At 40.6% G+C, this 15,539-nt stretch overlaps 1 pseudogene; it reads left to right on the plus strand.

The window, feature by feature from the left end:
- The first annotated feature begins 10,020 nt into the window (after nucleotides 1-10,020).
- On the plus strand, nucleotides 10,021-11,002 carry LOC108282340 (annotated as a pseudogene).
- The last annotated feature ends 4,537 nt before the right edge of the window (nucleotides 11,003-15,539 follow it).

Here is a 15,539-nt window from a genome sequence, read left to right on the forward strand (position 1 = left end):
GAAATATGACCTTCAGGAGTGAAAGTGTCAAGAAGCTGGAATGAAGTGAGTAGCCTCCACAACAACAGAAGGCAACCAGCTCAGTCTAGCAAACAAAACAAAACAAAACAAAACATCATTTCTTTTGATTTGAATTTGGCAATTAAAATAAGATGATCCAGTGGTTAATGATTCATCTGGATGTTTTTAGACAAGGTATTCAAAGGTAAATTCACTTTCTTTGTCTTGTCTAAGCTCTCCAGAACGAAAAGCCTGAGACAGAGCATGTTTGTGCTATTTTTGTTAGAGCAGGATAAAGGGACAAAAGAAGAGAGGCTGGAAGGGAGGGAGGGAGTCAATAGGAGGATGTGTTACCAAGTTGGTCACTGCTAATCGTTTGATCCCAAGGGACCATCACAACTGTCTTCCAAGAAGCCAAATAAATTATGTATCAGAATGGTCCATTGAAGAGAAGAAAGGGCTATCTGTTCATTGATTCCTGTCTCCAACTGGTCAAAGGTTTGTCCTTTTAAGTGCTAACTTCTCCATACTTTCATTTTGCACATGCAGAGGTGCCAGGGGACGTGTCATGGTGCCCAGACCTCTGTGTCAAAAGGGAACCCCCAGAGCAAGAAACAGGAAGCATCAAAGGCAGTTAAGGCATGCCCTTTTTACCTATGTGAAGTTGCTCAGAGCCTAAGGAAGTACTGCTCTCTGCAGCAGCTGGAACAAGAGACAGGTAAGGCTGAGAGAATGTGAAGGGGCCTAAGGAGTATCTGACACATGTTCATTCATTCAACAAGACGTATCGCAGACCTGCTATTTGCCAGGTAAGATCATAAGAAATGGTGATGAAGAAGTGACTGTACAACACAAGCCCCTCACTCAGGGAACTCATGTTTTGGGTTGTAAGCGTAAAAGTAGATAAATATTTAAAATAAGGTCTGTTAAAGTAAGTGCTCAACAGTTATTTGCTGTTACTAGTTTTATTTGTGGCACTGTTGGAAATGAGTAACAGAGCTCCCAGATATCTCTGTTGATGACCTGCTCATAAGCCAGGGCACAAAATGATTCCATGATTCCTTTTTTTTTTTTTTTGAGACGGAGTTTCACTCTTGTTGCCTAGGCGGGAGTACAATGGTGCAATCTTGGCTCACGGCAACTTCCGCCTCCCAGGTTCAAGTGATTCTCCTCCCTCAGCCTCCTGAGTAGCTGAGATTATAGGCATGTGCCACCATGCCTGGCTAATTTTGTAATTTTAGTAGAGACAAGGTTTCTCCATCTTGATCAGGCTTGTCTGGAACTCCCAACCTCAGGTGTTCCACCTGCCTCGGCCTCCCAAAGTGTTGGGATTACAGGCGTGAGCCACCGCACCTGGCCCATGATTCTTAAAATAATGTATAGTTAATATATGCTTATCAGAAATGCATTATTAAGTATGATGTTTTAGCCTAAATATGTCAATTTTTAATCCTTAGAGTGCTAAAATGGCAAAAAGAATAGAACATCTGAACAGTTGCAGAAGGTCTCAAAAGGGAGTTGAGTTTTAGGAAACTGGTTGTAAGCGATGTGACCTTATTCCCTAAAATACCTTACACAGTGATGAGAATGCAGCTGATTCTCACATTTGTACTGATTGGTTGAATCTTTCCAGGAGAAGGATGTGAATTCAAGTTAAAATTCAGAGCTTCTGCTGACTTAAAAAAAAATAGGATATGTGCCCCCTTCTATCTTGCTGCTGTATGATGCATAGCCTACCCATGGGAATACACCTAGCCAAGAACTTCGTTTACGGAGTCATCTAGACCTGGATTCAAATCCTGACTTCACATGTTCTAGCCATGTGATCTTGGACAAGTCACTTAATCTGTTTTAAATTTTCTTATTTATACATGAAGGTTATTGCGAGCATTAAAGGAGGTATGTGCAGTACTTAACATAAGGCTACTTACTGATAGAGTGTGAGCTCAGTACTAATTAGCTCTGATTAGTTTCATTTTGTGCTAACAATGCAGAATACATCTGTTAGCTCCTTTCTTGGGGATTTCTGCTGTATATTCACAAGCAAGGATGAATGGGTGGGAACATGAAATGGTTAAAGTTCAGCTGTAACAACTGGAAAAACAATACTGACTTCAGCATGGTAGAAATGTATTTCTCTTTCACTTTAAAGTCAGGAAGTAGGCTCTTCTTCATGACATCCCCAGAAGCTGGCTCCTAGCCTACTGTGTGGCCTCCATTTCCCAGTCATCTCATGGTCCAATATGGTGGCTCTAACTTTAGCCATCAGGTTTTCATTCCAGCCAATGGGAAGGAGGAAGGAGATTGAATAGGACAAAAAATGATGCTAGCTATTTCTTTAAGAAGGTGCTGCATGAACTTCTGTTTACATCTCATTGACCAACATGTAGTTCCATGGCTTCACTTAGCTGCCAGGAAAAATGTATTATTCTGGGTAGCTGTCCAGCTAAAATTTTTGTTATTATGGAAAAGAGAGAGAATGGAAAGTAGGGGCCAATTATCAGACTGTCACAGAGAGCCACTTTCTGGGGCAGCCAAAGCAGGGAGACTTTTCAGAGTCTGATGGAGCTTAATGACACAGCGGAAAGTGATGATTAAAAGTAGTTCGTGTCCAGTTAGAATGGCGATCATTAAAAAATCTGGACAACAGATGCTGGAGAGGATGTGGAGAAATAGGAACACTTTTACACTGTTGGTGGGAGTGTAAATTAGTTCAACCATTGTGGAAGACAGTGTGGCGATTCCTCGAGGCCCTAGAACTAGAAATCCATTTGACCCAGCAATCCCGTTACTGGGTATATATCCAAAGGATTATAAATCGGTCTACTATAAGGACACGTGCACACGAATGTTCATTGCAGCACTGTTTACAATAGCAAAGACCTGGAACCAACCCAAATGCCCATCGATGATAGACTGGACAGGGAAAATGTGGTACATATACACCATGGAATATTATGCAGCCATAAAAAGCGATGTGTTTGTGTCCTTTGTAGGGACATGGATGAACCTGGAAACCATCATTCTCAGCAAACTGACACAAGAGCAGAAAATCAAACACTGCATGTTCTCACTCATAGGCGGGTGTTGAACAATGAGAACACATGGACACAGGGAGGGGATCACTACACAATGATGGGGTCTGTTGGGGGGAAACAGGGGAGGGACAGCAGGGGGAGGGGAGTTGGGGAGAGATAGCATGGAGAGAAGTGCTAGATGTGGGTGATGGGGAGGAAGGCAGCAGATCACACTGCCACGTGTGTGCCTATACAACAATCTTGCATGTTCTTCACATGTACCCCAAAACCTAAAATACAATACAATACAATACAATAAAAAAGTAGTTGGTGTCTGATAAATTTGATCTTATCAAGAAAATATCATCCAGAATTACTCTAATACTATAAGGGATCTATCCCTGCTTGCTGACCAGCAACCCCTCAATATATTGTCCACTGCAATAGCACTGGCAACATGCGACAATAGAGCTTTTGAAATGTGGCTAGTCCACATTAAGATGTGCTATAAGTATAACATACACACTAGGTTTTGAAGACTTAGTATAAAAAGTGTAAAATAGCTCATTAAGTTTTATCATGCCTACATGTTGAAGTGATATATTGTCTATATTGGATTAAATAAATTATATTATTAAAATTAATTTCACTTGCTTATTTTTACTTTTTTATTTATTTTATTTTTTAGGCAGGGTCTCACTCTGTCACCCAGGCTGGAGTGCAGTGGTGTGATCTCAGCTCACTGCAACCTCCACCTCTGGGGCTCAAGCCATCCTACCACCTCAGCCTCCCAAGTAGGTTGGAATACATGTGTGCAACACCATGCCTGGTTAAAGTTTTGTACTTTTTTATGGAGACGGGGTTTTGTCATGTTGCCCAGGCTGGTCTCGAACTCCTGGACTCAAGCAATCTGTCCACCTCGGCCTCCCAAAGTGCTGGGATTACAGACATGTGCCATTGCACCTGGCCTGTTTTTACTTTTTAATTTAAAATTACACATGTCATTTGTGTTTTATTTTTACTGGAAAACACTGACTGTCCTAAGTCTAATAGAGGCTGTGTCCTCAGAAAGGAGGTTCTATATAGTCCTGTGAGGGATTGGTCCCTGAATGACTGATTAAATGGATGACAAATTCTCTAACATGAGATTCAAAGACCAAGATTTTGGTAACATACTTGGAAATGCTGTCTGAAGGAGATGATTCTGTGTTCCTTGCTCTTGACAGGACTGTCACCATAGGGGACAGATCTCAATATCACCACACCCAAGAGCATCTGAGTAGACTCCGCCACATGCTATGGCTCTAGTTCAATGAACCATTCTAGGATTCCATTTTAGGATTACTTTTATCATTTCTATGAACATTTTCCATATAGTGAGAAACTGGCTAATATTGCAAGTGATCTCCTGAAGAGGGGTTGCATGTCTGAACTTCAGCTTAGAAAAATGGAATGTTAAGGAAACATATTTGCCAATCTAGTCTATGTATTTTCATTTCTCTTCCTGTTAAGGATCCCTAATTATCCAGGACAGTGGTTCTAGTGGTGGCATCAGTATCACTTGGGAGCTTGTTAGAAATGCAAGTTCTCAGGCCCTACCCCAGACCTAATGGATCAAAAACTGTGGTGGGGCCCTGTGGCTCATGCCTGTAATCCTAGCACTTTGGAAGGCTGAGGAGGGAGGGAATCCCTTGAAGCCGGGAGTTTGAGATTAGCCTGGGTAACAAAGTGAGATGGCATCTCTATAAAAACCTAAGAAAAATCTGCAAAAAATTAAGAAAAAAGGTTGGCTTGATGTGGTGGCACATGCCTGTAGTCCCAGCTACTCAGGAGGCTGAGGTAGGAGGATTGCTTGAGCACAGGAGGTCAAGGCTACAGTGGGTTATGACTGAGTCAGCCCTGGGTATTGTAAATGCCCTCCAAATGATTTGACTTAAATTAGTTTGAGAAGCATTAGTTTAAAGCTACAGTTTTCTTGCCACATATATCTTCACCCCCATAAGGCATATTCAGTATTTTTTTAAGTTAAAGGGTCATCCTGTTTAATGCTGTATACTATGAGGAGATGAACCATGAAAGGACAGCGTATGCAGGAATTGTTACTTTTAGGCTGTAAATAAATGTGATATTACATTTCTTGCTGGTTTCTAAGTAAAATTTGGTAAGAAAAATAATTTTGAAAAAAATCTAAACAATAGAAAGTAATGGAGGCTGTTTTTTGGGGGGTTTGAGTCTCCTTAGCCCACCTCGTCCAAACCTCACTGCTGAATCCCACTCTTGGGTTTCCTGGAATTCCACCCCGGTAGCGGCCATGGCTGCCACAGCCAATCTGTCCATGCTCTACTTGCCAGCTCTGGTGGCCACCCCATCTTCCCATCTGCTTGCAGCCTCTGCCCCTCATCTCTCTACTCCCTGTCTTGATTCCTATCTCTGAGTGGCTTCTCTGAGCTGTTCTCACTTTCACTTTTAGTCACTGTGAGCAGCTTCCCACTGCAGGGCCTTACCCATTTCTAATCTCTTAAGTCTGTCCTCAACTCCACAGATATTCAAACCTTGTTCTTCTTCCAAGGCACAGATTCTGTAACTCCGCTCTTGAAATTTGATGTATCATGACAGGTTCAGCCAGCAGCAGCAGCTGCTGCAACAGGGGAAATGTCTGGCACATCCATCACTAAACACTTGGGAACACAAACGGCAGCTCACAGACAATGGTGGACATCCCTGCTTGCTGACCAGCTACCCTTCAAGCCCACCCTGGGGGACTGACCTTTGCCACAGAAACTCTTAGTGCTCTTGAGTTTCTTGAGCTGCTGATGGAAAGTGCTGCCTCCCCAGCCCAGCAAGACTTCTTGCCCTTTAGGGCAGGGATTAGGTGGAGTGGGTAGGGTAGGGATGGGATATTAGTGAATCTGAAAACTGATGCCTAGGCCTTTCCAGCTCTTTTGTTACAGGCATCAACAATGTGTATGGCATTTTATAGTTTACAAACCACCTTCAGATAGCATCATTTACAAAGCCTCTCAACCACTCTAAGCGGGGAGCAAGGCATTATCATCATCACTGTTTTACAGGTGAGACAGTGGAGAACCAGAAGGTTGCCATCTTTCCCCAAGGGGGTTCAAACAATAAAAGCAAAGTTGGGCTTATATCCAGGTTTTATGTCAACTTGACTTTTAGTTTACCAACTCCGCCTTGCTAAGTGGATAAAATCTCACACTAATGAAGCCCAAAGGACCTCTCAACTGCTTTGTTCAGTGAAGATTTGACCATAGTAAATGCATTTATGGAAATCACATTTGTATTCAGTTTACAAATGGCAGTCAAATCCATGACTTTAAGTAATCTCTATAATAACCTTATGTAGAAGCTTTTCTTATTCTGGTTTTATGCATGAGGAAACTCACACTCAGGAAGGATGAGTAACTTTCTCAAGGTTACACTGCTACTGAGTATCACAGATGAGTGTCGGTTTTCCTCACAATAGAACCTCTGTCCACTGTGTACAGCTCCCCTCTGCTATGAATTCTAAACTGAACAAAGGGGAGATGAACAAACATAGTGAGACAGATTTCCCAAACCATTTCTGTTTAGAAACACAGATGCTTGGGTTTCTCCTGTATCCTTCCACAAACTCTCCCAAGCTCTAGAGTGGTAGCAAGTAATCCAAGTGAGGCTTCTGATTGGCTGAGGCTGGGAAATGCAGCTGCAGGTGAAAGATGTATGCCAAATACTGCAATTTGTTTTCTCTAAACCCCTCAATTTTTTCATACGAGTGTGTTTCCTTTCAATGAGTGTTCTGGGTAGGCTTTTGGGTAGGAAGTCATTGGGAGGACTGTGACCACTAGCACTTTGGAGGCGGAGGTAGGAGGATTGCTTGAGCCCAGAAATTTGAGACCAGCATGGGCAATATGGCGAAACCCTGTCTCTACAAATAATAAAGAAAAATTAGCCAGTTGTGGTGGTGCATGTATGTGGTCCCAGCTACTCAGGAGGCTGAGGGGGGGAGGTCATTTGACCCAGGAGTTTGAGGCTGCAGTGAGCCATGTTCATGGCACTGCACTGTAGCCCGATGACAGAGAGGCTCTCTCAAAAATCTATTTTTATCTTTATTTTTTAGAGATGAGGTCTTGTGCTCTCACCCAGGCTAGACTGGAACTCCTGGGCTCACATGATGCTCCCACCTCAGTCTTCCAAGTAGCTGGGGCTACAGGTGTGCTACCGCTCCTGGATCCTTTTCTTTATTCTTTATACACTATTTCCTATTCATCAGATATTTGGCTTCACTGTATAGCAACCTGACTCTAATGAAATTTCATCTGGTCAAACAATGGCCTTGTTAAGATAATTTTAGATTCAAATTGCAACCTCTAAGGGCTAGCCATGTCTTCAAATTCCATGTAGTATCAAGAGTCACAACTCTTCTGAAAACAGACATCGGTTGTTAAATTGGTTCTTATATATTTCCTGTCAAGAATTCTCATTGTCAGAAGACTCTAGAATCTTCAACCAGCATCAGCATCATCTGGGAGGCTGTTAGAAATGAAGCGGTTCAGGTGCTGCTTCAGGTGTCCTGAATGAGAAACTGCATTTAACAAGATTCCCAGGTGACTCACATGCACCTTTAATATTCGGGAAGCAGTGTTTTAGGACACCTTTCCATTTAGTTACATACAGTTACAACTTACTGTCTTTCAAGGGAGGCACTTAAAATTTGTTTTAATTTTAAATTCAGGTGGTACATGTGTATGTTAGTTACAAGGGTATATTGCGTGATGCTGAGGTTTGGGCTTCCGATCCCATCACCCATATAGTAAACATAATACTGAATAGGAAGTTTTTCAGTCCTTCCCCGACTTGCTCCCTCCCCTTCCGACTTTTGGAGTTCCCAGTGTCTATTGTTCCCATCTTTATGTCCCTGTGTACTCAATCTTTTGCTCCCACTTGTCGGTGAGAAAATGCATATTTGGTTTTCTATTCCTGCGTTAATTCACTTAGGATAGGCTGGGCACAGTGGCTCATGCCTATAATTCCAGCACTTTGAGAGTCTGAGGTAGATGGATCACTGGAGGTCAGGAGTTTGAAACCAGCCTGGCCAACATGGTGAAACCCCATCTCTACTAAAAAATACAAAAATTAGCCAGGTGTGGTGACAGATGCCTGTAATCTCAGCTACTTGGGAGGTTGAGGCAGGAGAATCACTTGAATCTGGGAGGCGGAGGTTGTGGTGAGCTGAGATCGTGGCATTGCACTCCAGCCTGGGCAATAAGAGCAAACCTCCTTCTCAAAAAACAAACAAAAAAATTCACATAGCATAATGGCCTCCAGCTACATCCATGTTGCTGTGAAAAACAAGATTTCGTTCTTTTTTATGGCTGTGTTACATATGCATCCATGCTGCATATGTAACACATTTTCTTTATCCAATTCACTGTTGATGGTCACCTAGGTTGATTCCGTATCTTTGCTATTGCGACTGGTGCTGTGAAAAACAATTGAATACAGGTGTCTTTTTGGTAGAGCAATTTATTTTCTTTTGGGCATATACCCAGTAATGGGATTACTGAGTCAAATGGTAATTCTACTTTTAGTTCTATGGGAAATCTCCAAACTGCTTTCTACAGGGGCTGAACTAATTTACATTCCCACCAACAGTGCATAAGCATTCAGGGAGGTACTTTACCTTTGTTTTATGTAGTCCTCACAACAACCCTTCAGGGAAAGTATTATTATCCCCAAGCTCTCAAAGAGGAAACTGGTTTTGAGAGATTTAATAACTTGACCAATTAGTAGTTAATGGCTGAAACGGAATTAAAATTAGATCTGTCTACTCCTTGCAACATTTGCCTTAATACTTTTTCTTTCTTTCCTTTCTCAAGCCTCTTCATTAAGTCAGTTTCCAATCTCTCCAGGTCTTTTTGAAGGCGGCATGGTAAGAAAAGCAAACAATAAATAAAAAACAAATGTTATATCAAACTATTGTGAATAAAAAAATTCTAATTTGTTTGTGGGAATGTAAATTGGTACAACTATTATGGAAAACAGCATGGAGGTTTCTAAAAAAGTTAAAAATAGAACTACCATATGATTCAGCAATCTCACTACTTGGTATGTATCCAAGGCATATGAAATCAGTGTGGTGAAGAGTTATCTGCACTTCTGTGTTTATTGCAGCGCTATTCACAATAGCCAAGATATGGAATCAACTTAAGTGCCCATCAAAGAATTAATGGATAAAGAAAATGCAGCATATATAAACAATGGAATACTATTAGCCTAAAACAAACAAACAAACAAACAAACAAGAAACCCTGTTTTTTTTAATGACAACTGGATTAACCTGGAGGACATTGTGTTAAGTGAAATAGTGAAATAAACCAGGCATACAAAGACAAATATTACATGTCCTCACAGTGGAGTGTAAAAAAGGTGACTTCATAGAAACATAAAGTAAAATGGTAGAGGCAGGGGAAGGGAGCTTGAGGAGATGTTGGTTAAATGACACAAAATTTTAGTTAGGAAGAATGAATTCAAGAGATCTAAGTGCAGCATGATAAAAAAAAGTCTATTAAAATTAAAAATATGGAACAAATACATTTTTCAGGTACATATTTTTAACACATATGACAAAAATGTTAACAACCCTAATATATAAGGGGTGTTTATACATCAATAAAAGTACTTCCATAGAAAAGACAAAAGACCAATTAACACGAAAAACTTCTCTAGCAATCAAAAATATAAAAGAGAGATGTCGTTTTCATTTCCCAAATTGACAAAGATTTAAAAGATAAAACCCAATGTAGGTGAGAATGAGGGCAATAGATCCTCAAATTTTCGATTATTAAAAATGGTGTTTCAGAAGAATACTTAATGAAAAGGAAAGATGCTTGCCATGTATTAGTAAGAAAAGCATGTAGAAAATGAATGCAATTACTCTCTGCTCTTCCCATTAGACAGACAGCAGCATCTTCTCATGCAACACCAGCTGCATCCCTGAGACACCATGGTGAAGGTGAAAACCAGAGTAAATGAATTTGGCCATATTGGGTGTCTGGTCACCAGGGCTGCTTTTCACTTTGGCAAAGGGGATACTGTTGCCATCAACGACCACTTCATTGACCTCAACTACATGATCTACGTGGTCCAGTGTTATTCCCCCCATGGCAAGTTCCATGGCACCATCAAGACTGAGTACAGGAAGCTTGTCATCAATGGAAATCCCATTACCATCTTCTAGGAGTGAGATCCCACCAAAATCAAATGGGGTGATGCTGGTGCTGATTATGTTGTGTAGACCACTGGCATCTTCAATACCATGAGAAGTCTGGAGATGTTTTAGAAGAGGGAGCCAAAAGGGTCATTATCTCTGCCCTCTCTGCTGACACCCCCTTGTTTGTGATGGACATGAATCATGAGAAGTACAAAAACAGCCTCCTGTACCACCAACTATTTAGCCCCCTTGGCCAAGGTCACCTGTAACAACTTTGGTGTCATGGAAGAACTTATGACCACAGTCCATGCCATCACTGCCAACCAGAAGACCCTGGATGGCCCCTTTGGGAAACTGGCGCAATGGCCATGGGGCTCTCTGGAACATCATCCCTGCATCTACTGGTGCTTCCAAGGCTATGGGCAAGGTGACCTCCAAGCTGAATGGGAAGATCATTGGCATGGTCTTCCATGTCCCCACTGCCAACATGTTGGTCATGGACCTGACTTGCTATTGGAGAAACCTGACAAATATTATGACATCAAGAAGGTGGTAAAGCAGGAATTGGAGAGCACCCTCAAGGGATCTTGGGCTACACTGAGCACCAGGTTGCCTCCTCTGACTTTAACAGCGACACCCACTCTTCCGCCTTCAATGCTGCGGCTGGCATTGCCCTCAGCAATCACTTTGTCAAGCTCATTTCCTGGTAGACAATGAATCTGGATACAACAACAGGGTGGTGGACCTCATGGCTCACAAAGCCTCCAAGGAGTAAGACTCCAGACCACCAGCCCCAGTGAGAGCATGAGAGGAAGACAGAGGCCCTCAGCTGCTAGGGAGTCCCTGCCACACTCAGTTCCCCACCACACTGAGAATCTCCCTTCCCCACAATTTCCACACAGACCCCCTGAAGAGGGAGGGGCTTAGAAAGCCCCACTTTGTCATATACTTTCAATAAAGTCCCCTGTAATCAAAAAATTAATTAATCAAAATGTATTGAATACTAATTACGCTAAGAAGAGTCAATTCCTGCTTGCTTTTTAAAATGTAATTCTTCATCATTCAACTTGAAATTCCTGCCCTTGAAGAGCTAAACTCATATAGGAGAAACTAACATTTTCTTCCTCAGTATTTTAATATGAAAAATTTCAAACATATAGAAGAGTTAAAAGAATTTATACACCACCTGAATTCTTCAATTAACATGTTGCCACATTTACTTTGTCACATATCCATCCCTTCCATCTCTCCATCAATCCACTTTTTTTTTACTTTGCAGAATTTCAAACTAAGTTGCAGCTATTCATAACCCTCACCCCCTAAATGCTTGAGTATGCATATCATTAACACAAGTTCAATCTTTGTTTATGGTCCTTTTAAATTTTTGAGGTAATTGTCATATAGTGAAGTGCACAAATATTACATGTGCCATTGGAGGAAATTTTATCGTTGTTAGAGATGTGATCTCTCACTATGTTGACCAGGCTGGGTTTTGGCTCCTAGGCCCAAGGAGATCCTCCTGCCTCAGCCTCCCAAGTAGCTGGGACTATTTGCTACCATGCCAGGCTTTGGAGGAATTTTAACAAATGTATACATCAGTGTAATCTAAATTTCTATCAAGACATAGAGCATTATTCTCACTCCAGAAATTTCTCTCTTCTTCCTTTCCAGTTAATCCCTGTTCATCGGCCCCTCTACCCAGGGGTAACGACTGTCGACTTTTTAAAGAGATACATAAATTATTTTTGGCTGTTCTAGAACTTAAAACAAATGGAATAATATAATATGTGCTTCCAAATGTAAGGTTTTGTTAATTTAGCATAATGTTTTTGAGATTCATCTATGTTATTTTGTGTATCATTAGTGAATTCTTTTTTATTGCTGAGTAGTCTTCTGCTGTGTAAGTATACGATAGGTTATTTATCCAGTTTCCTCCTGTTGACAATACTTAGTCTGTTTCTAGTTTTGGAACATTTTGAATAAGGCTATATGTATGTCATTTTCTTTTTGTGGACACACGCTTTCATTTTTCTTGGGCAAGCATTTAGAGTGAAATTGCTGAATCATAAGGTAGGGGCTATATTTAATTTTAAATGAAACTGCCAGACTATTTCCCAAAGTCATTGTGCCATTTTATGCTCCCAACAAGATATGAGACATTCAGTAGCTCTGTTTCTTTATCAACATTTGGTATTTTTGGTCTTTTTACTTTTAGCCATTCTAATGGGTGTCTCATAGTATCCCCATTGTGATTTTATTTTGTATTTCCCGGTTGGTTTAACGTTGAAGGCTTTTTTTATGTGCTTATTGGTCATTTGTACATCTTTGTGAAATGTGCATTCAAAACCTTTTCTCTAATTAAAAAATTAGATTGTTTTTATTATTGAGAAGTAAGTTGTATTATTGAGATGTAAATATAAGTGCTTTTGCCTGATATGTCTTGTGAATATGCGAAATTGATTTTAAGGTAGTGAAAAAGACTTCAGGTAATGTAGGAGAGAAGAATATTGCTTAGAAAGTCAGTTTTTCCCTGAAGCTTAGGGAAAAGTGATTTTTACAGAAATCACTGCTGAACTTGCTTTTAACTAATCAGTTAGTCTTTGTTTCCCAAATTGGTTTGTTACCTCTAATTTGGAGACAAATAGTAGCTTTTCTTTGACATCAAACATGTCATTAAACCTGGATTGTAGGTTGTCCACCTGACTGGTTCATTCAGTTTGTGGTCTCTCTTCTGGCCACCTGGTAGTGTCTGCCTGATCTCTTCATTCACCTCTAAATATGCCTCACCGTCTACTTCCCATATAGCAACCATGTTGCCACATTTTAAAAAATGCTCAAAAATTTCCAGTGGCTTTCCATATCTCTGGGTTTATTTCCCATCCTCTTTGGCTAACTCACTGACTTACTCACCTTGTGGTCTTTGGAAATTCCAAACATGCCCCTCCTGTACCAGGGTCTTTGCTGTTAGTCCAAACCACATCATTTTGTAAGCCCCCTGCTATTTTGCAGACCTTGGTGAAAGTGAAACATTTCACAGGGGTTTGGGCCATGAGAAACATCCTGCCTAACCACCTGAGCACACAGCAAAGGCCCAAATCCCAGGCTGGGTGCAGTGGCTCACGCCTGTAATCCCAGCACTTTGGGAGGCCAAGGCAGGCGGATCACCTGAGGTCAGGGGTTCCAGACCAGCCCGGCCAACATGGCGAGACCTCGTCTCTACTAAAAATACAAAAATTAGGCAGGCATGGGGGTGGGCACTTATAATCCCAGCTACATGGGAGGCTGAACCAGGAGAATCACTTGAACCTGGGAGGTGGAGGTTGCACTGAGCTGAAATCACGCCACTGCACTTCAGCCTGGGCGACAAGAGTGAACCTCTGTCTCAAAAAAAGAAAAAAAAAGAGAAATATCCTTATCATACCTTGCTGGACAAAAGTCCAAGGAAAACCACAATGACATCCCACCTGAACAAGGGCCAGAACTGCCTAATCATGGGAATATCTTACTAGTATCCTGCTGGGCAGCAAGCCATACTGCCCAGACCCCTCCCACTCATACCTATAAATTGCCCCAGATTGTAAGCAGCAGTGGGCTCTGGCATTAGGCTGGTCCCCCACTTCTGTATGTTTTATGTTGGACATAAAGCCTGCATTTGCTATTGAGCTGCCCTCTTACTGAGAATATGTCTTTCTTTAACCCTCACCTTTCCTTCAAAACCTAACATTTCACTTGCTGTTCCTCCACGGCATGCCTCTAATCCCCTATACAAATGTAGTTCCATGGCACACCCCTCACTTAATTGAGCTATCTTCAAATATTACCTCCTTGGAGAGATCTTCACTAACTACTCATAAAACTAGCAGAAACTTTCTTCCAAAGTCTTTTTATCTCCTTTCTCTACTTTTTTCATAGCACTCATCTCCATCTTTATCTGAATGTTATAATTGAAAGATTATATTTGTTTATCCTTCCACCCTACTAGAATATAAGCTCCTTGAGGACATGTGCTTTGTTCACTTCATTCTTCACTCTATCTTCAGAATCTAGAATTGTGACTAACACATAATAGGTACTCTATATAAATACTTTTGAATGAATAAGAAAAAAAGTAGACTGAATGTCATTCAAATGAAGAATTCAGTAACTTTGGGTATGGTGGGGTGGCTTTGGAAATCTGGCATTGAAGACAATGAGGTGCTTTTAGACAACACACCTCTATCTGGAAGGAAGCCCCAAACTTAGTCACCAGGCAACCACTATTAGTGTATATACAAATATTAAAGCACACATCATAAATAAAATAGCTAACAAGGCAGTTTTTCTACACGCAACCAGGCATTTTCTTGCTATTGTTCAATATACTTGAGTCAAAAAGAGATGCAGCTAGTTATTTCTTGCTATAAAAGAAAAAAAGGCCATAAGTTGTTTACTGCCAAGAATAACTCAATTGCAATTTAGTATTTAGAAAGTGTCCATCTAAGCAAGCCAGAATTTCCATTGATTTTTCTTTTCTTTTTTAGTTTTTCTTTTAATCAAGACTGTTTTTCAAGCTGGTTTAGATTTACAGAAAACTTGCACAGAAAGTACAGAGAGAGCCCATATACCCAATTCTACTCTCAGTGCCCCCTATTGTCAACATCTTGCATTGGTTGGTACATTTGTTAGAAATGAAAATGAATGGAGATACGTTATTATTAACTAAAATCTACAGTTTACATTAGGATTTGCTCCATGTGATGTACGGTTCTATGGGTTTTGCCAAGTGACAATGTGATTCACTGCTCTAAAAATCTCCTGTGCTCCAACTCTACATCCCTCTCCCTTTCCTTTTGTAAACCCCTGGCAACCATTGATTTTTTTAATCACCTCTATACTGTAGTTTGCTTATAATTTTACTAATTAAAAAAGTGGTCCTTGTAAATGAGAGAGGAGTTGAAGAGAAGTAAATAACAAAACATTGAAGGTAGTGCTTTGTCTATGTAATTCTCCATTGTATCTTCGGTATCTAGAATAGTGACTCAGGGATAATTCGAGACAATCTGTTTACATTTTAACATATATCCTTACATATGTGATTGTACAAGATTGCACATATCCTTACATATGTGATCACATGTATTATATGAGGGGGTCTTTAAAAACCATGGAAAATACATATTATGAAAAAACCATGTATGCATTTCAAAATGTTTTTGCACGAAAATAAAATCACACTAAATTGATATGTCTGAACGGGATCTAGATTGAGGCAATAAGAAGGATAAGACATCAGTTTGAAATGAGCCCCTATCAGAACAAAAATTGAAGCAAGA

The sequence above is a fragment of the Cebus imitator genome, unplaced genomic scaffold, assembly GCF_001604975.1.
Source record: "Cebus imitator isolate Cc_AM_T3 unplaced genomic scaffold, Cebus_imitator-1.0 Scaffold238, whole genome shotgun sequence".
NCBI classification, from domain to species: Eukaryota; Metazoa; Chordata; class Mammalia; order Primates; family Cebidae; genus Cebus; species Cebus imitator.